The 22294-nt window shown below is 41.3% G+C and overlaps 1 long non-coding RNA gene across 3 annotated transcripts in view; it reads left to right on the top strand.

Annotated features, from left to right (window-relative positions):
* The first annotated feature begins 10867 nt into the window (after positions 1 to 10867).
* Positions 10868 to 22294, top strand: part of LOC110143093 (uncharacterized) — a 29577-nt gene continuing 18150 nt past the window's right edge. For 2 of the 3 annotated variants that reach the window (XR_011485325.1, XR_011485322.1), the window contains exons 1-3: positions 10868 to 12840; positions 15218 to 15783; positions 20657 to 20704. This is a non-coding gene — a long non-coding RNA (uncharacterized lncRNA). The remainder of the gene's footprint in view (positions 12841 to 15217; positions 15784 to 20656; positions 20705 to 22294) is intronic. The other variant, XR_011485324.1, reaches the window with a different exon arrangement.

Here is a 22294-nt window from a genome sequence, read left to right as displayed (position 1 = left end):
CTAGGTGAGTGATCACACCACTGTGGTTTTCTGGGTCATCAAGGTCTTTTTTGTATAGTTCTCCTGTGTATTCTTGCCACCTCTTCTTAATATCTTCTGCTTCTCTAACATCCACACCATTTCTGTCCTTTAGTTTGCCCATGTTTGCATGAAATGTTCCCTTGGGATCATAAATTTTCTTGAAGAGATCTCTAGTCTTTTCTATTCTACTGCTTTCCTCTATTTATTTTCATTGTTCACTGAGGAAGGTTTTCTTATATCTCCATGTTATTTCTTGGAACTCTGCATTCAAATGTGTACATCTTCCCTTTTCTCATTTGCCTTTAGATTCTCTTTTTTTCTCAGCTATTTCTAAGGACTCCTCAGATAACCATCTTGCCATTTTGCATTTCTTTTTCTTGGGGATGGTCTTGATCACTGCATCTATACAGTGTCACCAACCTCAGTCCATAGTTCTTCAGGCACTCTGTCAATCAGATTTAACCCCTTCAATCTATTTGTCACTTCCACTGTATAATCGTAAGCCATTTGACTTTGGTCATACATGAATGGTCTAGTGGTTTTGCCTACTTTTTTCAATTTCCCTACTAAAAGTAGGGAAAATTCAGCAATAAGGAGTTCATGATCTGAGCTACAGTCAGATCTAGATTCCTAGATTCCTAGATACAGTCTAGATTCCTAGAATGTCGACCTTCTCTCTTGCCATCCCCTGTTTGACCACTTCCAATTTACCTTCATTCATGGACCTAACATTCCAGGTTCCTAAGCAATATTGTTCTTTAGAGCATCAGATTTTACTTCCATCACCAGTCACATCCACAACTGGGCATTGTTTTCGCTGTTGCTCCATCTCTTCATTCTTTCTGGTCTTATTTTTCCACTCTTCTCCAGTAGCATTTGGGGCACCTACCAACCTGGGGAGTTCTTTCAGTGTCATATCTTTTAGCCTTTTCATACTGTTCATGGGGTTCTCAAGGCAAGAATACTGAAGTGATTTGCCATTGCCTTCTCCAGTGGGACCACGTTTCCCCAGAACTCTCCACCATGATCCATCCATCTTGGGTGGCCCTACACAGCATGGCTCATAGTTTCATTGAGTTAGACAAGGCTGTGGTCAATGTGCAACATAGTGATTCATGAGTTTTAGAGGTTTTACCCCACTTAGAGTTATTCTTTAATACTGACTATATTCCCCATGTAGTACAATTATTTTTTGTAGCTTATTTATTTTACACATGGTATCTTTATCTCTTAATCGCCCATCATTATTCTTCACCCCTTTCCTCTCCCCACTGGCAACCACTAGTTTGTTCTCTATATCTGTGAATCTGCTGCTTTTTTGTTACATTCACTAGTTTGTTGTGTTACTGAGATTCCACATATAAGTGATATTATTCAGTATTTGTCTTTTTCTGATTTATTTCACTGAGCACAATACCCTCCAAATCCACTCTCCACACACACACATATATACATACACACACACATATATCACATCTTCTTCATCCATTTGTCTGCTGATGGACACTTAGGTTACTTCCATATCTTGTCAATTGTAAATAATGCTGCTATGAACAGTGGGGTCCATGTATTTTTTTTTAATAGAGATATTGTTATTTTTTGTTTTTCAGATATATACTCAGGAGTAGAACTGCTGGATCATATGGTAGCTATATTTTTAGTATTTGAGGAACATTTATACTGTTTCCTGTAGTGTCTGTTGCGAATTACATTTCCACCAACAATGGGGGAGGGTTCCCTTTTCTCCATATCCTCATCAAAATTCGTTATTTGCATACCTCACTGTGTTTTGTTTTTTTCTTTTTAAATCTGCATTTCTCGGATGATTAGTGATGCCAAGCACCTTTCTGTGTGCTGCTGTTGAGTATTTTTAAACTGATAAATACAAGTATAAATTGTAACATCTGTCTAATTTCTTTTACGTTTCTCCCACTTAGATGTGGGTCTAGGCCCTTTCCTTTAACAAGAGTTGATACAGAGTGACGAGGGCTTATTTATCACAGACAGATGTCCTGGAAATAGCACTGGATAATGTCCACAGTTAAGCCTGAAAAAGCCATAAACCACTCAGGTCAATCTCCTTTTGGAGCCCTCCACCACTTAGAATGAGCTCTGTAGTCCTGCCTGCTGGGATGAAGGCCAGGCCTCATGGGGAGGCTTCCTGAAGCTCCTCCATCAAACCCAGCTTCAGCTGCAGACGTGGCAGTGACGTCACCTCCACAGGAGTCCAGCTTCTAGTGTTAGTGTCAGCCCCAACTGGTGAGTCTCCTTTCCTGAGATCCCAGCATCCTAGAGCAGAAAGAGCTATCCCCACTGCACCCTGTCTGAATTCCTCACCTTGGGATCATGAGCAAAACAAAGAGGGTGCCTCATGCAATGTCATTGGGGGTTAGTTTATAAAAAACATTTTATGTTAAAAGCAACGAGAAAAACACACTTGTGGAAAATTCACAGGTTACAAAGGAAGATAAATGAAAATCTGTGTTTCCTTCCTTCCCTCTTCTGTAGCCTTCTAGATTCAATTTCTGGAAGTAACAACTATTAAGTTTTGGTCGTCTTTCCAGATTTATTAATGGAATGATCAGATAGCACTGACACTCTGAGAAGGATTTTTCTAAGAGCTTTACCTACATTCACTCATTTACTCTTTGTTCACCATAGATTCTCAGGTGGTAGCCTGAAGGGGAGTCCCCTGCGTCATTCTGATTTCCTTCCAAAACTGGGTTTCTGAACTGCTGTGCTTTACCCTCTTTTGAATGATCTTCCTCCAATATATTTGGAAATATATTCCCTAGGGACTTGCCGGCAGTCTAGTGGTTAGGACTTTGCCTTCCAAATGCCTGGAAGCCAAAAGTCTGAAAGCATAAAAAACAACTGAAGCAAGATTGTAACATATTGAATACATTAAAAAATTCTATTAAAGAAGAAATACATTCCTTAATTCTTTTTAAAATTTTATTCCTCAACTTCCTTATTTACACACACACACACACACACACACACACACACACACACACATTTTCCATCAAGCTGGGAAGCACTGCAATTTTTCATTTAGAGTAATGTAATATTCTTTGTTATCTTCCACCCTCAGTCATATCTCAGTTGGATAATCCTTGGAAAAAAATATGACACCATCTTAATTACTGTTTGACCTCATCAAGGCCCCACTCACGCTGTTAGCTCAGATACTCGGGGGTGAGCTGAGTCAGCAGTGAAGGGCCTCCCTGCTGCCTCACACAGTGAAGAACCTGCCTGCAGTGCAGGGGACACGGGTTCGACCCCTGGGTCGGGAAAATCCCCTGGAGAAGGGACTGGCCACCCACTCCAGGGTGCTTGCCCAGAGAATCCCATGGACAGAAGAGACTGGCTGTCTACAGTCACTGAGATGCAAAGATTTGGACATGACTGGGTGGCTAACACTTTCACACTTTCTTGTTTTTTCATCAGTGACAAGGATTTGTACTAAACCCGGGCTTTCCAGATGGCTCAGTGGTAAAGAATCCACCTGCCAATGCAGGAGACAAGTAGACAAGAGTTCCATCCTTGGGTTGGGAAGATCCCCTGGAAAGGAAATGGCAACCTACTCCAGTATTCTTGCCTTGAAAATTCCATGCACAGAGGAACCTGGCGGACTATAATCCATGGGGTCACAAAGAGTCAGACACGATTGAACACACAGGCGCACACACACACAGTGCAGCATTCCATATCTTGTAAGGGCACCTACTTTGTTTTAATAGGGCAACTTTTCATCTTTCTCCTAAAGTTTTCACTTCTATGTTTAGGGGGCTGGTCACTTACCATCTTATAACCAGTGTTCATGATCATCAAGAACACTGGGTGTGATTAGGTTTTTTTTCCTTCCCATTTATTTATATTAGTTGGAGGCTAATTACAACATTGCAGTGGTTTTTGTCATACATTGAAATGAATTAGCCATGGATTTACATGTATTCCCCATCCCGGTCCCCACTCCCACCTCCCTCTCCACCCCATCTCTCTGGGTCTTCCCAGTGCACCAGGCCCGAGCACTTGTCTCATGCATCCAACCTGGGCTGGTGATCTGTTTCACCCTAGATATACATGTTTCAATGCTGTTCTCTTGAAACATCCCGCCCTCACCTTCTCCCACAGAGTCCACAAGTCCGTTCTATACATCTGAGTCTTTTTCTTTTTTTGCATATAGGGTTATCATTACCATCTTTCTAAATTCCATATATATGTGTTAGTATACTGTAATGGTCTTTATCTTTCTGGCTTACTTCGCTCTGTATAATGGGCTCCAGTTTCATCCATCTCATTAGAACTGATTCAAATGAATTCTTTTTAATGGCTGAGTAATATTTCATGGTGTATATGTACCACAGCTTCCTCATCTATTCGTCTGCTGATGGGCATCTAGGTTGCTTCCATGTCCTGGCTGTTATAAACAGTGCTGCGATGAACATTGGGGTGTACGTGTCTCTTTCAGATCTGGTTTCCTTGGTGTGTATGCCCAGAAGTGGTATTGCTGGGTCATATGGCAGTTCTATTTCCAGGTTTTTAAGCAATCTCCACACTGTTCTCCATAGTGGCTGTACCAATTTGCTTTCCCACCAACAGTGTAAGAGGGTTCCCTTTTCTCCACACCCTCTCCAGCATTTATTGCTTCTAGACTTTTGGATAGCAGCCATCCTGACTGGCGTGTAATGGTACCTCATTGTGGTTTTGATTTGCATTTCTCTGATAATGAGTGATGTTGAGCATCTCTTCATGTGTTTTTTTGCCATCCGTATGTCTTCCTTGGAGAAATGTCTGTTTAGTTCTTTGGCCCATTTTTTGATTGGGTCATTTATTTTTCTGGAATTGAGCTTCAGGAGTTGCTTGTATATTTTTGAGATTAATCCTTTGTTGCTTCATTTGCTATTATTTTCTCCCAATCTGAGGGCTGTCTTTTCACCTTGCTTATAGTTTCCTTTGTTGTGCAAAAGCTTTTAAGTTTCATTAGGTCCCATTTGTTTATTTTTGCTTTTGTTTCTAAAATTCTGGGATGTGGGTCATAGAGGATCCGGCTGTGATTTATGTCAGAGAGTGTTTTGCCTATGTTTTCCTTTAGGAGTTTTATAGTTTCTGGTCTTACATTTAGATCTTTAATCCATTTTGAGTTTATTTTTGTGTATGGTGTTAGAAAGTGTTCTAGTTTCATTCTTTTACAAGTGGTTGACCAGTTTTCCCAGCACCACTTGTTAAAGAGGTTGCCTTGTTTCCATTGTATATCCTTGCCTCCTTTGTCGAAGATAAGGTGACCATAGGTTCGTGAATTTATCTCTGGGCTTTCTATTCTGTTCCATTGATCTATATTTCTGTCTTTGTGCCAGTACCATACTGTCTTGATGACTGTGGCTTTGTAGTGTAGTCTGAAGTCAGGCAGATTGATTCCTCCAGTTCCATTCTTCTTTCTCAAGGTTACTTTGGCTATTCGAGGTTTTTTGTATTTCCATACAAATTGTGAAATTATTTGTTCTAGTTCTGTGAAAAATACCTTTGGTAGTTTGATAGGGATTGCATTGAATCTATAGATTGCTTTGGGTAGTATAGCCATTTTGACAATATTGATTCTTCCAATCCAAAAACACGGTATATTTCTCCATCTGTTTGTGTCCTCTTTGATTTCTTTCATCAGTGTTTTAGTTTTCTATGTATAGGTCTTTTGTTTCTTTAGGTAGATATACTCCTAAGTACAGAACACACATTTAGTCCTGAAGTTTTGGGTTGTCTAAAGTTCTTCATTTAGAAAAACAGTAAAGAGTTAGTTGTTGGCCACATAATAGGGTGCACTCTATAACTGACCCAGATGAAGGTACTGTGGAATTTTTCTCATCAAGTTGACTCAAGAATAATTACTGTAGTGTGTTCAGTGCCTCATATTTAAGAAAAGCTGAAATAATAAACAATGTTCTTCTTTAATTTCATGTGTTCAAATTGAAATTTACTCTATCAGTGGGTACTGCTTTAACTGTGGAAGGAAATATGCATTTTAAATTCAACATCTGGGTCATGTGTAAGAGTGAAGATGGTCTCTAGCCATGGTTTGGATATTAGCTAATTTTTTAACATTAGTAGTTATATGTTCCTCACTAAAGTTATGGTTCAAAATTTCTTTAAATTTTTACATGCACATGTAAATCTGTGGCTGATTCATGTCAATGTATGGAAAAAATCACTATAATATTGTAAAGTAATTAGTCTCCAACTAAAAAATTTAATGGAAAAAATATCTTTAAATTTTTAGACTTTATTTAGAACAGGATTACATTGACAAAAAAGTTGTACAGATAATATAGACAATTCCTGTACCCCATCACTTCAGTTTCAGCTAGCAAATGTTACTCACAGATAATGTATGTGTGGTACATTTATTACAATTAGTGAGATAATATATTTTTAGTAATTAAAAATCCACAGTTCACCTGAGATTCACACTTTGTGTTGTTACATTTAATGATATTTTAAATATGCACAATATTATTTATCATCATCATGGTAACATACAGAAACCTGTACTCTAATGTTCACAGTATGCTATTAGCACTCAAATGATGGAAAAAAACCCGAAGACCATCATGTGATGAATGGATAAATAAAATATGATATGTACTCAGAATGGAATACTCCTCGGCCATAAAAATAAATCAAGGGTTGAAATATGCTACACAATGGATGGCCCAAATAATACAAAAAAATTTTATAGTTAGTGAAATAAGGCAGGCACAAAAAGACAAATATTGTATTATTCGACTCTCTTAAGATACATAGAATAAGCTAACTCACAGAAACTGGAAATAGAAATTACCAAAGCCAGGAGGCAAGAGGGAAGGTGAATAATGACTTAATGGATACAGAGGTTATATTGTGTCTGATGAAAAAGATTTATATGTAGATGGTGTTGATAGATACACAGCATTGTGAATATAGAAAATTATATGAAACTTTTTTAGTTCTTAAAAATTATGAAAAGAATAAATACAGTGTATCTTTGATCACAATGCTCAACTGCTAAGTTGTGTCTGACTGTTTGTGAGCCCATGGACAGCAGCACACCAGGCTTCCCTGTCCTTCACTATCTCCCGGAGTTTGCTCAAATTCATGTCCACTGAGTCGATGATGCTATCCAGGCAACTCATCCTCTGTGCCCCCCAACCCTCTCCTCCTGCCCTCAGTCTTTCCCAGCAGCAGGGGCTTTTCCAGTGAGTCTGCCCTTCACATCAGGTGGCCAAAGTATTGGAAGCTTCAGCATCAGTCCTTCCAATGAATATTCAGTGTTGATTTCCTTTAGGATTGACTGGCTTTATCTCCTTGCTGCTCAAGGAACTCTCAAGAGTCTCTTCAGCACCCCTCTTCTAGAGCATCACTTCTTTGGCACTCAGCCTTCTTTATGTTCCAAGTCTCTCAAATGTACATGACTACTGAAGCACAGTTTGATTTTTAGTGTTTCCCTTTGTTAGACTGACAATTTCAAGTTGAAAACTGTTGCTTCATGACTTTATTTTTTAGCTGAATTCCAATAAAGGTTCAAAATTATTCAAGACAGCTGATGTATACAGTTTTTAATTTGATGGATGAATGTTGAGTCTTTCCCAGCAGATAAATAATTCAAAAGGGCATTTTTGAAAAATGACAATGTAAATTACCAACTGTAGTCAGAAGCAGTTTCCTCAGCAGGTTCCCCTTAGCGAGAAAGTTAAAGACTCTCTGACTTCATTTCTGAAACGTTCATCTCCTTTGCCTTCCTCCACCCATGAGGAAGGTTGTCCAACACATCTCAGCCCACACTTATTAACCACACACGTCCACACACTTCCCCCGTGTATCCACATTAACAAGGTCTTCCCGATCAGCATCACAGATGTCCTAACAATTCCTCTATGTCCTCGTAGAGCTCCCTGAGGACCAGGTGGAGGAGGTATCCCATTCAAAGTTGGAGGAAGAGGCTCTGCCCACCTGTTTGGTAAGTACCCCTTATTATCTGAGATAAAAGTGTTGCTTCATGACTATTTTTTTAGCTGAATTCAAATAAAGGTTCAAAATATTCAAGACAGCTGATATATACAATTTTTAATTCAATGGATGAATATTTAGTCTTTCCCAGAAAATAAATAACTCAAAAGGGCATTTTTTAAGAATGACAACATAAATTAAAAACTGTAGTCAGGAGCAGTTTTCTCGGCAGAAAATATTCTTTATTGAAATAAAATTGTTTAATGGCTGGTCAAAATGGGCTTGAGAGATCTTTCAGGAAAGCTTCAACCTTTCCTACAGAAGTCCTCTGTGTTTTCTTTTGGGGCTGTGGACTCAAGAACACTTTCCCATTTGGTTTTCTGAGAGCAAAAAGAGAACAAAAGACCTGAATGCATGGTACTCAAGATGTTGCCAGCCTCACACTCTTTTCTTCTCTCTAATCACAGGCATGCGAAGCAGACAATGAACTTGGTAAGTATTCAGGGATCTTCCTTCTACTGAGGAATAATGTGGTTGATGAAGGTGGGGTTCTCTCTCTGGCTCTGGTTTGAGAGGCCCCCTGATGCTGCATTCCTACAGGGGTGAGGGCTGGGGGTGCGGAGAAGAGACTGATCTCCCAGGATGCCTGTGTTCTATGTGTTCTAAGTCAACTCTGAGCTTTCGAAAACACTTCTCATCACCACTGCACATTGATCATACATTACCTGATTCTTTCCTCAACTCAGCCATTCCTCAAGTTGGGTTAATATTCATTCTCCCCAAATGGAGGTGGTGCTGAGAAAAATGGCCCAAGCTCTTGACCTTGTAAGTGGAAAAGCCAAACTGAGAACCTAGGGGTGGTCCCAGTGTTATGGCTCTGGATCCCTGACCTGCACCTATCACTCAGTCTGGAAATCCTAGTCATGGAGCAAGGGGGTCCATGCATCTATGTTTATGCCTGGACATACTAGCACCTTTGGAGTTCCAGACCATGCCCACCCATCATTATAAGGTGGGCTCAGTGGTCATGGAACCCAGGGCAAGCAAAGGTGGATTAACACCAACTTTGGCACAGTCATTATTGTGAAAGGCACCCCAGACTTGCATCCGCCTGATCAACTCACAGATTCGGAGAGTTGTGTGGCCTTGTGCAGACAATGTAGGCCATATCTGTTGGTCCCTCTGTCATTGCTTAAAGAAGGACCAGAAGAGATGATCATCAGGGAGATATTTCACTGTACTGGGGGACATTACCATAAGACTTACACTGATGAAACCTGGCAGCACACACTCAAGGGAAGGTGTCAAATAGGTTCACAGAGGAACTTGGTAGTCAGTCTAGTGACCATGACACTGGCTGTAAATCTCTGCACACCTGGGTCTGAGAAGTCCCCCATGCTTCCTCTTCACAATAAACCGTCCCACTAAATGTATGACTTCTGTGAGTGTGAACAGCCACTAACTCTGTGGACATGCAAATATTTTTTGGAAAATGAAGATTTGGGAACATGAAGACTGGGAAAAAGACTGGGGATTGATAATAGCTATTTGGCAAGGTAGAATTGAATTCAGTCCTCTAACAGAGCTTGCTTTTAATCAAGAACAAAGTCTCATAGAAAACTTAGTAAGTACAATAGCTATAACCTGAATCCTGGGGAGACAGTGATCTAGGAAGAAATCCAGAACACAGGGATGAGTTAGCAGAAGCTCTGAATAGGCAGGAGGCTCATGAGACTCTGCCATTGAAAACTGGGATCCAGTTTAGTGTTTCTTTTTTTCTGAGCTGTTAGGTTATCACTAGTTAAAATACAGAAGTTCTATTTCATTATTTCCTTCCCCTTTGCTTTGCTCTCCTTCATCCAGCGACAAGGATGATTCAACAGCAGCTCAGTTCATAGTTATTAAGATCGTATGCATACACTCCATCACCTGTCCCCATCAAAAAGAAAAGAAAAGAAAAGAAAAACGGAGTGATGGGCGAGCAGTCTCACCCATGATCTAACAGATACTCTGTGTTCCACTAGCTCCCCAAAAGGACCTAGGGGTAGAGCTGCCCCAGGACTGCACTGAGGCAAGACCTCTGAATACCCTGAAGGTAAGCTCACCTTTCTTAAAATGGGATGAGACTGTTGCTTCACTTCTCTACTTTTTATTCATTTCATTACAGTTATACTAATCTGACAATGTACATTGGCACTGATGTATGTCATTCCTTGGTTGGTGAAACATTGAGGAAAAATCCATTATCAACACAGACCTGATTCAAAAGGACATTAAGAAAAGACAGCATCAGTTACTATTGTAGGTCTTTGCTCAGCAGAAATTTTTCCTTCTTGAAAAATAATTTTGTAATTGTTGCTCAAATTGAAACTGAGACATCTTACATGAAACAGACCAGTCTTTTCAACAGGGGCCTCTCTGTTTTATTTTGGGGCCACTGACATAGAGTTTTGGTTATCTGGGGACAAAAATTAGATAAAAGAAACCTTACTGCAGAGAACATAAGATGCTGACACTTTCACACTGTTTTCTTCTCTCAAATCACAGACATCCGCAGCTGCCTGTGAACACGGTAAATGTTCAGGGATCATCCCTCTGCTGAGGATCAATCTAACTGATGAAGGTGGGGTTCTCTTGCCAGCTCTGGTTGGAGAGGCACCCTGATGCTGGATTCCTACAGGAGTGAGGGCTGGAGGTGCATGGAGAGACTGATCTCCCAGGATAGAATAATGTGTTTATTCTCTGGTACCTGGAAGCAACTACATCATTTAGATGCTGTGGGTTTGTGTGAATCGGGCTTGGGGGCCCATGTGTGGGCCCAGTGGTGTGATTCTGATGCTCTGTGTCTGTGTGTGTTTCCATATTCATTTTCCTCAAATGGAGATGGTGATGAAACAAATGGCCCAAGTTCTTGACCTCCTAAGTGGAAAAGTCAAACTGAGAACCTAGGGGTGGTCCCAATGGCATCCTCAGTCATTTACCAAGGGGGTCCATGCATCTATGTTTACACCTGGAGGTACTAGAAGCTCCAGAGGTCCAGATCCTGCCTATCATTATAAGATGGGCTCAGTGGTCAAAAACCCAGGACAACCATAGGTGGCTTAAGAGCCAACTTTGGCACAGGCATTAGTGTGAAAGGCACCTCGGGACTCATCCTCCTGGCCAACTCAGATTCTGAGGGTTGTGTGGCCTTGTGCAGGCAATGTGGGTCATATCTGCTGGTGCTACTGTCATTGCTTAAACAAGGACACAAGCAGATTCTCATCATGGAGATATTTCACTGTATTGGGTGACGTTACCATAAGCCTTACAGTGATTAAACCCTATATCACACACTCAAGGGAAGGTGTCAAATAGGTCTCACAGTGGAATCTGATAGTTCACCTAGAGACCATGACTTTTGTTGTAAATCTCCTGCACAGCTGGATCAGAGACAGTCAGTACTCACCTCATGGGTTCTCTCCATAATGAACTGTCCTGAAACAGTAAGACTTCTGTGAGTGTGGGCAGCCACTGACTCAGTGGACATGCAAATATTGTTTGGAAAATGAAGACTGAAAAAAAATCATGTGATTGATAATAGCTTTTTGGAAAGATGAAATTGAGTACAGTCCTCTAATACAGTTTGCTTTTAATGAAGAAGTAAGTCTCATAGAAAACTTGGTAAGTACAATAGTGTAACTGTGGATCCTGGGGAGGCAGTGATCTAGGAAGAAATCCAGAAGACAGGGGGGATTTAGCAGAAGCCGACGGAGGAGCCTGGTAGGCTGCAGTCCATGGGGTCGCTAAGAGTCAGACATGACTGAGTGACTTCACTTTCACTTTTCACTTTCATGCATTGGGGAAGCAAATGGCAACCCACTCCAGTGTTCTTGCCTGGAGAATCCCAGGGATGGGGGAGCCTGGTGGGCTGCCGTCTCTGGGGTCGCACAGAGTCAGACCCGACTGAAGTGACTTAGCAGCAGCAGCAACAGCAACTAACCAGGCAGGAGAGTCAAGGGCCTCTGTCATTGTAAGCTAGCATGCATTTTAGTGTTTCTTTTTTCCTCATTGGTTAGGTTATCACTAAATAAAAGACATAAACTCTATTTCATTTCTTGCCTGTTCCTCTCCTTGGCTCTCTTTCCTTCAGCAAAGAGGATGATTCAACAGCAACTCAGCCCATAGTTCCTAACCATCCTCAGGCATACACTGCACTCGATGTCCCCATCAAACAAAAACAAACAAAAAACACTGAGATTGGTGCACAGCCTCACCTGAGTCCTGATGGCTATTCTTTGTCCCTCTAGCTTCCCAGGAGGACCTGGTGGTGGAAGTGCACCAGGCCTGGGCTGAGGAAGAGCCTCTGAGGACCCAGAAGGTAAACTCAACTGTCATTATCTCAGAGAAGCCTGATTCTTCACTTCTTTATTTTTTATTCAGTGGAATACAGTTACAGTAATTTGACAATGTACATTATCACTGATGTATACAGTTCCTTGGCTGGAGAAATATTGAGATAAATATTTTATGAAAACAGATGTGATTCAGAAGGGCATTAAAAAAAGACAGCATCAGTTACTACTGTAGGTATTTTTTTCAGCAGAAATTTTACTCCTTGAAAAATAGTTTTGTAATTCTTGGTCACATTGAAACTGAGAGCTCTTTCTTGAAACAGTCCAGGCTTTTCAACGTGAGTCCTCTCTGTTTTCTTTTGGAGCCATTGACTTACAGAGTTTTAGTTATTGGAGGACAAAAATCAGATAACAGGAGACTTACTGCAGAGACCACATGATGCTGACACCCTCACACTGTTTTCTTCTCTCTAATCACAGGCATGTGAAGCAGTCCATGAACATGGTAAGTATTCAGGGATTGTGCCTTTGCTGAGGAACAACCTAGTTATGAAGGCGGGACTTCATTGCTGGATCTGGGTACAGAGGTGCCCTAATGCTGGATTCCTACAAGGGGTGAGGGCTGGGGGTGCAGAGAAGAGACTGGTCTCAAGGAAAGAGCAATGCCTGTGTTCTATGGTTCCTGGAAACAGCTACAACATTTGGATGCTGTGGGTTTGTGTGAATCAGTGTTGGTGGCCCAGGTGTGGACACATGTGGTGTGATTGTGAAGCTCTGTGTGTGTGTGTTTTCTCAGGAGATATTTCCCTCTTACACACAAAGTCAACTGTGAACTTTCTAAGCACTTCTCATCAGCACTGCACACTGGTTCAGAGACAGTCAGGTTCACTCCATGCTTCCTCTCCATAATGAACTGTCCCACTAATTTTATGACTTGTGTGAGTGTGGACGGCCACTGTCTCAGTGGACATGTAAACATTATTTGGACAATGAAGACTGGAAAAAATATCACATGATTATTAATAGGTATTTGGCAAGGTAAGATTGAATTTAGTCCTCTAACAGAACTTGCTTTTAATTAAGAACAAAGTCTCATAGAAGACTTGTTCTTCTATGGATCCAACAGCTACAACTGTAGCTGTTCCAGAAAATGCCCATCATTATAAGGTGGACTCAGTGGTCATGGAACTCAGCTCAACCATGGGTGGATTAATAACTAACTTGGGAAAGACATTAGTGTGAAAGACATTTCAGGATCACATCCTCCTGGTCAACTCACAGATTCTGAGGGTTGTGTGGCCTTGTGTAGACAATGTAGGTCATATCTGTTGGTGTTATAGTCATTTCTCAAACAAGGACAAGAACAGATTATGATCAGGGAGATATTTCACTGTACTGGGGGACATTACCATAAGACTTACACTGATGAAACCTGGCAGCACACACTCAAGGGAAGGTGTCAAATAGACCTCACAGTGGAACTTGATAGTTACACCACTGACCATGACTCTTGTTGTAAATCTCCTGCACAGCTGGATCATAGACAGTCAGCATTCACCCCATACTTCCTTTCCATAATGAATTCTCCCACTAAATATTTGATTTCTGTGAGTGTGGACAGCCACTGACTCAGTGGACATGCAAATATTGTTTGGAAAATGAAGACTAGGAAAGAATGTCACATGATTGATAATAGCTATTTGGCAAGGTAGGATTGAATTCAGTCCTCTAACAGAGCTTACTTTTAATCAAGAACAAAGTCTCATAGAAGACTTGGTCAGGTCAATAGTTGCATCTGTGAATCTTAGGGAGGCAATAATCTAGGAAGAAATCCAGAAAACAGGCGATTTAGCAGATGCCTGAAACAGGCAGGAGGGTTATGGGTCTCTGTCATTGAAGCCGGTATGCATTTTAATGTTTCTTTTTTCCGTATTGGTTAGGTTATCAGAAGTTAAAGTGTGGAATCTCTGTTTAATTTCTTTCCGCTCCTCTCCTTTTCTGTCCTCCAGCAAAGAGGGTTATTCAACAGCAGTTTAGTCCATATTTACTAACTTCCTCATGCATACACTGGACCCCCCATGTCACACACACACACACACACACACAAAAATTTGTTGAGTGATTGGTGAGCAGCTTCACCAGTGTCCAGACAGCTATTCTGTGTCCCTCTAGCTCCCCAAGAAGACCTGGGGGAGGAACTGTGCTTTCTATAATCAACTATCCCACTAAACATACGGTGCCTGTGAGGATGGGCAACAGCAAACTCAGTGGACACGCACACACTGTACAGAAAACAAATATTGATAGAAAATTATATTATTCATAGTGGCTGTTTTTAAATGGTAGGAATTCAGTATTATCAAATCTTGTATATTTGATTTTCTTTAAGACAAGTGATTAGTGAGTTAATAAAATAGCATACTTTTCCCAAGATTGAATTCAGTCCTCTAAGAAAGTTTAGTTTTAATCAAGTACAAAGTCTCATAGAAAACAGGATGAGTAGAGTAGCAGCAACTGTGGATCCTGGAGGAAGGGTGATCTGGGGAAAATCAACAGACAGTGGCAATTTAGCAGGAGCTCAAATTAAGCAGGAGGAGTTATGGGTCTCTTTCATTGAACAGTACACACATTTTAGAATTTTCCATTTTTTAGATTGAATATTTCCTTTTGATTAAGTTCTTCTTTGCTAAAAAGCCAATGCTCTGTTTTCACTTCCTTCTTCCTCCCCTTTACTTTCCTTCCTCCACCAAAGAGGACGGATGAACACAAGTTCAGTCCATACTTACTAATGTCCCACATGCATACACACCACCCCACGTCCACACAAAGAGAAAATCCCCTGCATGATTCCTAGTGTTCTAACAGCTACTCTGTGCCCCTAGGTTTCACTGAGGACCTGCCAGTCAACCTATTTTGTGACAACACAGAAGAGAGTGGGCGTTTCTCCAAGGCAAGCTGTTTTCCTTTTTTTCTTTTTCTGGTCTGAGATAGAAATACTGCTTAATATCTCTTTCAGTAGAATTAAGTTATGAGTCTTTGAGGGTGTTTGTTCCAGTTAGAGACAGTTGCCTTGGTTGAGATAATGTGGAGTGAGAGTCTTATTACGGACTCATGATGCCTCAGCCCACAGGATATTAAAATTGTTAGCATCCATTATACCCTGTAGAGTACAGAGTTCTCTCTCCTGCAGCAACATTTCCTCTAGGAAAAGAATTCTGCAATTTCCAATCCAAATGGTCTTGGAAGTTCCATCCTCCAGGCAAAGGTGTTGCCTTTCATCCTGAGTATGTGTGCTCTGTCCTTGCTGGGTTCCCAGGACTCCACCACTGGCCCACCACAGGTTTTCTACTGTCCCCAAATGAACCGAAGACTGTGCATCTGTGTGATCTTATCCTCATCCTGTCTTCTCTTCTGTACTTGCAGGTGGCACTTTTGGAATGTGAGTGCGGTATGTATTCTAGAATCATTCACTTTGGGAGAAAAACTTTGCAGAGGAGAAAGTTGGGGCTTTCTTGCTGGTTTCAGTGTGAGGGCAAACTGATTCCAAATTCCAGCTGGGAATGAGTATAGGGCCCTGGTGGTAGAAAGTAGCTTGCAAGTAGAATAATGTGGCCAATACTGTAGTTCCAGGAAGAAGCTGTATTATGGTTAATAGTATAGCTTTGTGTCCATGGGCCTAGGTGTGTCTCTATGTGTAATGAACAGTGTGATTCTTTGTGTGTCTGTGGATTTTTGTGTTGTGTTTTCCTCAATTTTTGTCATCTGAAACATCACTGTTACTGGTGTCAACTTTCCCCCAAAATTTCCCATCACCATGTATCATTAATGTGCATGCATATAAAAATAAAACAAAATATACACATTCAATGTATCCATTGATTTTATACCAAGTGAAATCCTTTAACCTCGAAGACAAATGCCATCACTACCCAGGAAAATGTTCACAGGATTCTTTTTAATTATTATTATTATTATTATTATTATTATTATTTACTCTGCTGGGTCTTTGTTGCTGTGCAGGCTTTTCTACTTGTGGAGAGCCAGGGCAGCTCTCTAGCTGTGGAGTGTAGGCTTATCTCCTTGCTGACTTATTTGGTGCAGAGCGTGGCTTCTAGGGCTCTTGACCTTCAGTAATCTTGGCACATGGGCACAGTCATTGTGGTGCCCATTTTAGTTGTTTGATGGCATGTGGAATCTTTCCAGACCAGGGATTGAGCTCGTATCTCCTGCATTGGCAGGTAGATTATTAACTACTGAGCCACCAGGGAAGCCCTATAGGATTCTTAATGAACAAACCTGTGTTTCAGAATCCCCCTTACTGAGTCAATCACACTTTGATTTACCATAAATCTTCTCCCTTAGTAGGTCTTATAGCATTTTGATTGGTCATAATTCATCACTCTGCCACTTCCCTCATTCAAACGCTTTCCTATTCGAGTCTCAGAATGAGTCCTTCCCCCTCACCCAAGGTCCCCCAGGTGAGCCTCCTTCCTTCTGCAGGGAGCCCCTGGTGGTACCCACATGCCACACCCAGGTCTAGAGGAATCTGAGAAAGGAGGAGCCTCCAGGCATAGATGAGAAAGTTCAGTCCAGCTTTGCCTCTTAAGCTTTGAAGTGTCCAGTCAGTCCTGTTAACTCAGTGCCCCCTGTTGTGCAGCAAGTCCCCAGAATTTTTCCATCCTGCAATTAAAATTTTATAAACACTTGGCAGACACTCCCTGTGTCAACCTCCTCCCAGATCTTGGAACCATCCTTCTACTTTCTGCTTCTCTGAATTTTCCTTTCGATATCTCAGGTAATTGGAATTGTGCAGTATTTCTCCTCCTGTGACTAGCTTATGTAACTCTTACCAATACCCCCAGCTTCATTCATACCGCTGCAAATGACAAGATAACCTTCATTTTTAAATGCTGAATCATATTGCAGTGTATGTATACATCACATTTTCTTTATTGATTTATCTGACTGTGGACACTGGACAGTATTTCTACCTTGTTGTTGTGTACAATGCAGCAATGGTTATGAGACTGTAGATATCTCCTGGACATTCGCATTTTATCTCCTTTGGACATAAACTCAAAAGAGTACTTCCTAGATCTTATGATAGTTCTCTCAATAATTTTTTGAGGAACTTCCAAACTTTTCCATAATGGCTATGCCATTTTACATTCCTACAAACGGGCCACAAAAGTTCCACTTCTCTACATCGTTGCCAGCACCTATTATTTTCTTCTTATAATACACATCCTGAAATGTGATATTTCCTCTTTACTGGTTTCCATTTCACTGGTCCTTAGTGGTGCTGAGCACATTTCCTATGTATCTTCATCACTTCTCTGTATTCTATGAAGAAACGCCTATTGAAGCTTTTTACACATTTTTCAAAATCAGTTAGTTATTTGCCTGCTGTTGTTTTGGAGTTTGTGGTAGTTGCTTGTATATTCTGGATATTGCCCCCTTATTCAGATACAAAGTTTGCAGATACTTCCTCTTATTCTATAGGTTTCCTTTCTTTTGATTGTTGAGGAGACCATCCTTTCTTCATTTGGTAATTTTAGAACCTTGGCAAAGCTCATTTGGCCACATACGTGTGAATTTTTTCAAGATTCCCTCCTTATGATTCATTGGTCTCTCTGCCTATTTTGCTGCAGGTGGAACGCCATTTTGACTCTTCTGGCATTCTTATCTGTTTTGAATTCAGGAAGCTTGAAGGCCCTAATGTTGTTCTTTGCTCTCAAGATTGTTTTTTCTCTTTGGGCCTCTTTTGGGTTCCATAAGTTCTAGTGTTGATAGCTTGCAGTGAACGGTGTTGGATCTCTGAAGAAGAAGACTTAACTTTAGAACCATGGACCAGTCTTGATCACTCAAGAGCTTTTGTAGAGCAGAGTTTTATTAAAGTATAAAAAGGGACAGAGAAAGCCTCTGACACAGACATCAGAAGGGGGACGGAGAGTGCTAGTCTTCAGCCGGATGTTTTATGTCCCTCTGTTAGAAAGCTATTAATCACATAAGAGAGACACCTTGAGGCTGAGGGAGTTTCACCAGGCCCCTCTCCCACAACTTGCATCTTTGAGATAGTGTGGTTCAAGATGTGCCATCACCCAGCCATAAAACAATTGATATGAATACTAGTTTGTTGAGCTGTTATCAGCCAAAAGTTAGTCTTTGGTGGAACCATTTTGAAGAAAGGCAAATTCCAAAACAGATACATAGTTTCATTAACATAGCTTAAGAAAAACATTTCCATAACAAAAGTGTATTGGTTATCTCAAAGTTTGAGAGAAGTTAAGTTCAGCTGGAAACAGGTATCATTCTGGCAACACAGAATTTTAAGAGAAAAAAAATCTGACACTTGTAGTTTCCTCCTGCCACTTAAGGGAGAGAGAAAAAATGGCTCACACTTGCAGCCTATTCCTCTGTTTGGAGATCCCTGGCCTTCCTGCCTGTTATCTTCTCAGTATTTTGGGATTTTTTTTCCCCATTTCTATAAAAATGACATGGAATTTTGTGAGTGGTTTCAATATTTATGTACATCAATTTTAGGAGTATCAGAAGGTCAACAGAACTAAATATTCCAGTCTATGAATATGGTTCAGTTCAGTTCAGTTCACTCACTCAGTCATGTCTGACTCTTTGTGAACCTGTGGACTGCAGCACGCCAGGCCTCCCTGTCCATTTCCAACTCTCAGAGTTTACTCAAACGCATGTCCATTGAGTCAGTGATGCCATCCAACCATCTCATCCTCGGTCATCCCCTTCTCCTCCCACTTCAATCCTTCCCAGCATCAGGGTCTATTCCAATGAGACAACTCTTCACATGAGGTGACCAAAGTATTGGAGTTTCAGCTTCAGCATCAGTCCTTCCAATGAACACCCAGGACTTATCTCTTTCAGGATGGACTGGTTGGATCTCCTTGCAGTCCAAGGGACTCTCAAGGGTCTTCCCCAACACCACAGTTCAAAAGCATTAATTCTTAGGCACTCAGCTTTCTTCACAGTCCAACTCTCACATCCGTACATGACTACTGGAAAAACCATAGCCTTGACCAGATGGACTTTTGTTGGCAAAATAATGTCTCTGCTTTTTAATATGCTGTCTAGGTTGGTCATAACTTTTCTTTCAAGGAGTAAGTGTCTTTTAATTTCATGGCTGCAGTCACCATCTGCAGTGATTTTGTCATTCCAAGTACTTGTCTCTTCTTTTTTTTTTTTCAAAAGTGTTCTATAGTTTTCAGTGCATAAATCTTTCAATTCCTAAGGAGACTTTTGCGTTGCCTTGCTTGGGTCCTCTAGAGTCAGGGATGGGAAAGATAGGCTCATGAAGAGAGTGAATGTCCCTTCCCTCCCCTCTGAACCTACTCTCTGGTTACTTGTACTGTAGGTGTGCTGGGCCATGCCCACAAGTGAGCCCCCTAGTGAATTTGATTTGAATCACAGTGTTCACCTTACTATTGGAATGTCCACAAGCACTGCCCCAGTGTCTGGCCTCGGTTCAAGAGCCCCAGGTCTACCTACATGTGAATGATCTTATCAGGCCATCACATCATCTGCAATAAAGAAAAACCAGAACAGGCAATTAGTTGCCCTTCCTTGTCTTTGGAGCTCTTAGTATTGAACTTTCCAATATAGTAGCCAGTAGTTAGATCTGCCTATCTGTAACATACTTCAAATAATAATCAACTTGTTATATTAAAAAAAAATCAGTTCAGTTCAGTCACTCAGTCGTGTCTGACTCTTTGCAACCCCATGGACTGTACACGCCAGCCTCCCTGTCCATCACCAACTCCCGGAGTTTACTCAAACTCATGCTATTGAGTCAGTGATGCCATCCAACCATCACATCTTCTGGCATCCCCTTCTGCCCCTACCTTCAGTCTTTCCCAGCATCAAGGTCTTTTCAAATGAGTCAGTTCTTCGCATCAGATGGCCAAAGTATATCTATAATTAACATATTTCAAATAATAATTAACTTGCTCTATTAAAAGAATCACAAAAATGATGCAATTGCTTGATCGCACTAGCCATTTTTCAAGTGTGTCCGTAAGGGTTGGAATTTCAGCTTCACAAGCTTGAAGGTAAGAGCTATATTGGGTCTGTGGAGTGTAAGATTAAAAGGTGATTCTCTCTGCATCTCTCTCATGTGAAATTTTGCAACTGTGATCAACATCTTGTTGAAGGGCTCTGACTCCACAAACAAAGGGGAGGTCTGTGAACCTGGAGGAAAGACCGGGGAGATGCTGTGTGAGCCAAGTGGAGGAGGAGAAATGCGTGGGTCAACTTGTATAATAACTGTATTATTGCTCACGGTTGTCCTTCTGCAGACTGCTTCTTGGAGAGTATTGGCAGCAGTGACGTGGAAGATGACTCAGGTAGGGAACAACTCTCAGGTGGGATTTAGAGGGAGATGGTTCCTGGACCACTCAGATTACACCTGCTTCTCTGGTGATGAGAGAGGTTGAATATAAGCTGAGGAATAAGAGGGAAATATGTGCAGAATTATGATTTGTTCCACTCACATTTTGTTGATATAATAGAGCCATGTGTCCATGTGCTTTATTGCACTGTGATTATAGTTATCTCTTCTTGCTTTTCCATTTAGAAATGTCTTTTCTCACAAGACTACTCTTTCCTTGTCCTTTCACTGCTAACTGTGAAAGCTTGGCTTCTGGTTAGTACCTGCAGGATTTTATGTACAAGGAACTTTGGCTTCATGTTTAAATTCTCCTATGATGGCCACATCCTTGTGGGCACAAAAGTCTCACAGCCACTTGACACTGGAGACCAAGTTCTGGCAGTGAGTGTCAGGTAGTGGGTGAGACGTGAACCCTCTCCCTGTGTGTTTTCAGGACCTGTGACTTCCACTCATGTTTGTCCTCACTGCTTATTCCTCGTGTAAAGAATGCTCTCAGGGCTGGATGAGTCAAAGCTCACGTGCTCTGGCCTCCCTGCCTGGGCTGAGTCTCCTGGGGCTCATCTCAGCGCCACACCTGCCCAAGGATGCTGTGCTGAAGGTGCTTCCATGTGAGAGCAGTCCATGTGCAGCTGCCCCTAGAGACTATCATGGGTGCAGATTCTAGAGACTGTGAAGGGTTGCTAGCTTTCTTTACACGTTTTATCTCACAGCCCTGCTGACCTGGTCTCCTGGGACTGACCAGACCCAGGTCAGAGACTCAGAGCAGCAGGACCTGGGGTGACTGCTCCCCTTCGAACCCACTACTCCCTCCAGACCAAAGCTCCAGATGGTTTTGATCACCATCTTTGAACACTCCTCAACTCATTTATTTATCTTTGACATTTTTATTTGTTTTACAGCTTTTGAGTTGTGGTATTTGCATATATACTTTGACTATGAATGAGCTCCTTGTCTGATATTTGTAATTTTTCTGCAGGTTATCTTTTCATCCTACTGATTGTTGAAGAGACTACGCTTTCCCTGTTTTGCTGTCTTAGAACCTTGATGAATTTCATTTGACCATGTATCCGTGACTTTTCTTGGGGCTCTGTATTCTGGTCTTTAGGGCTATGTATCTATTTCTATGTCAGTATCATACAGGTTTGATTCCTATATCTTTGTAATGTGTTTTGAAATCAGGAGGTGAGAACTGATCTTTGTTCTCAAGATTATTTGAAGTTGTTAATTGTTCCATATATATTTTTGGATTTGTTTTTTTCTGTTTCTATGAAAATGGCATTAATATTTTGATTGTTGTTGCAGTGAATCTTTACTTAGCTTTGGGTAGTGTAGAAATGTCAACAGTACTAAGTCTCCAGTCTATGAGCATGATATGTCATTTCAATTCCTCGTGCCTTGTTCACCTCTCTCAGTGTGGTGTGTAGTGTTCAGTGAGCTGGTCATGTCTCTCTGAAGGCCCTGTGTCCCTCCCTCCCTGATCTCAGAGTCAGTGGTGGAGGGATGGGCTTGTGAGGAGATGCAGTGTCTCTCCCTCCCTCCTCACCTC

This window comes from Odocoileus virginianus, chromosome 3 (assembly GCF_023699985.2).
Source record: "Odocoileus virginianus isolate 20LAN1187 ecotype Illinois chromosome 3, Ovbor_1.2, whole genome shotgun sequence".
Lineage (NCBI taxonomy): Eukaryota > Metazoa > Chordata > Mammalia > Artiodactyla > Cervidae > Odocoileus > Odocoileus virginianus.
The sequence above is the reverse complement of the archived record's forward strand: the minus strand, read 5'-3'. Positions and strand labels throughout refer to the sequence as shown.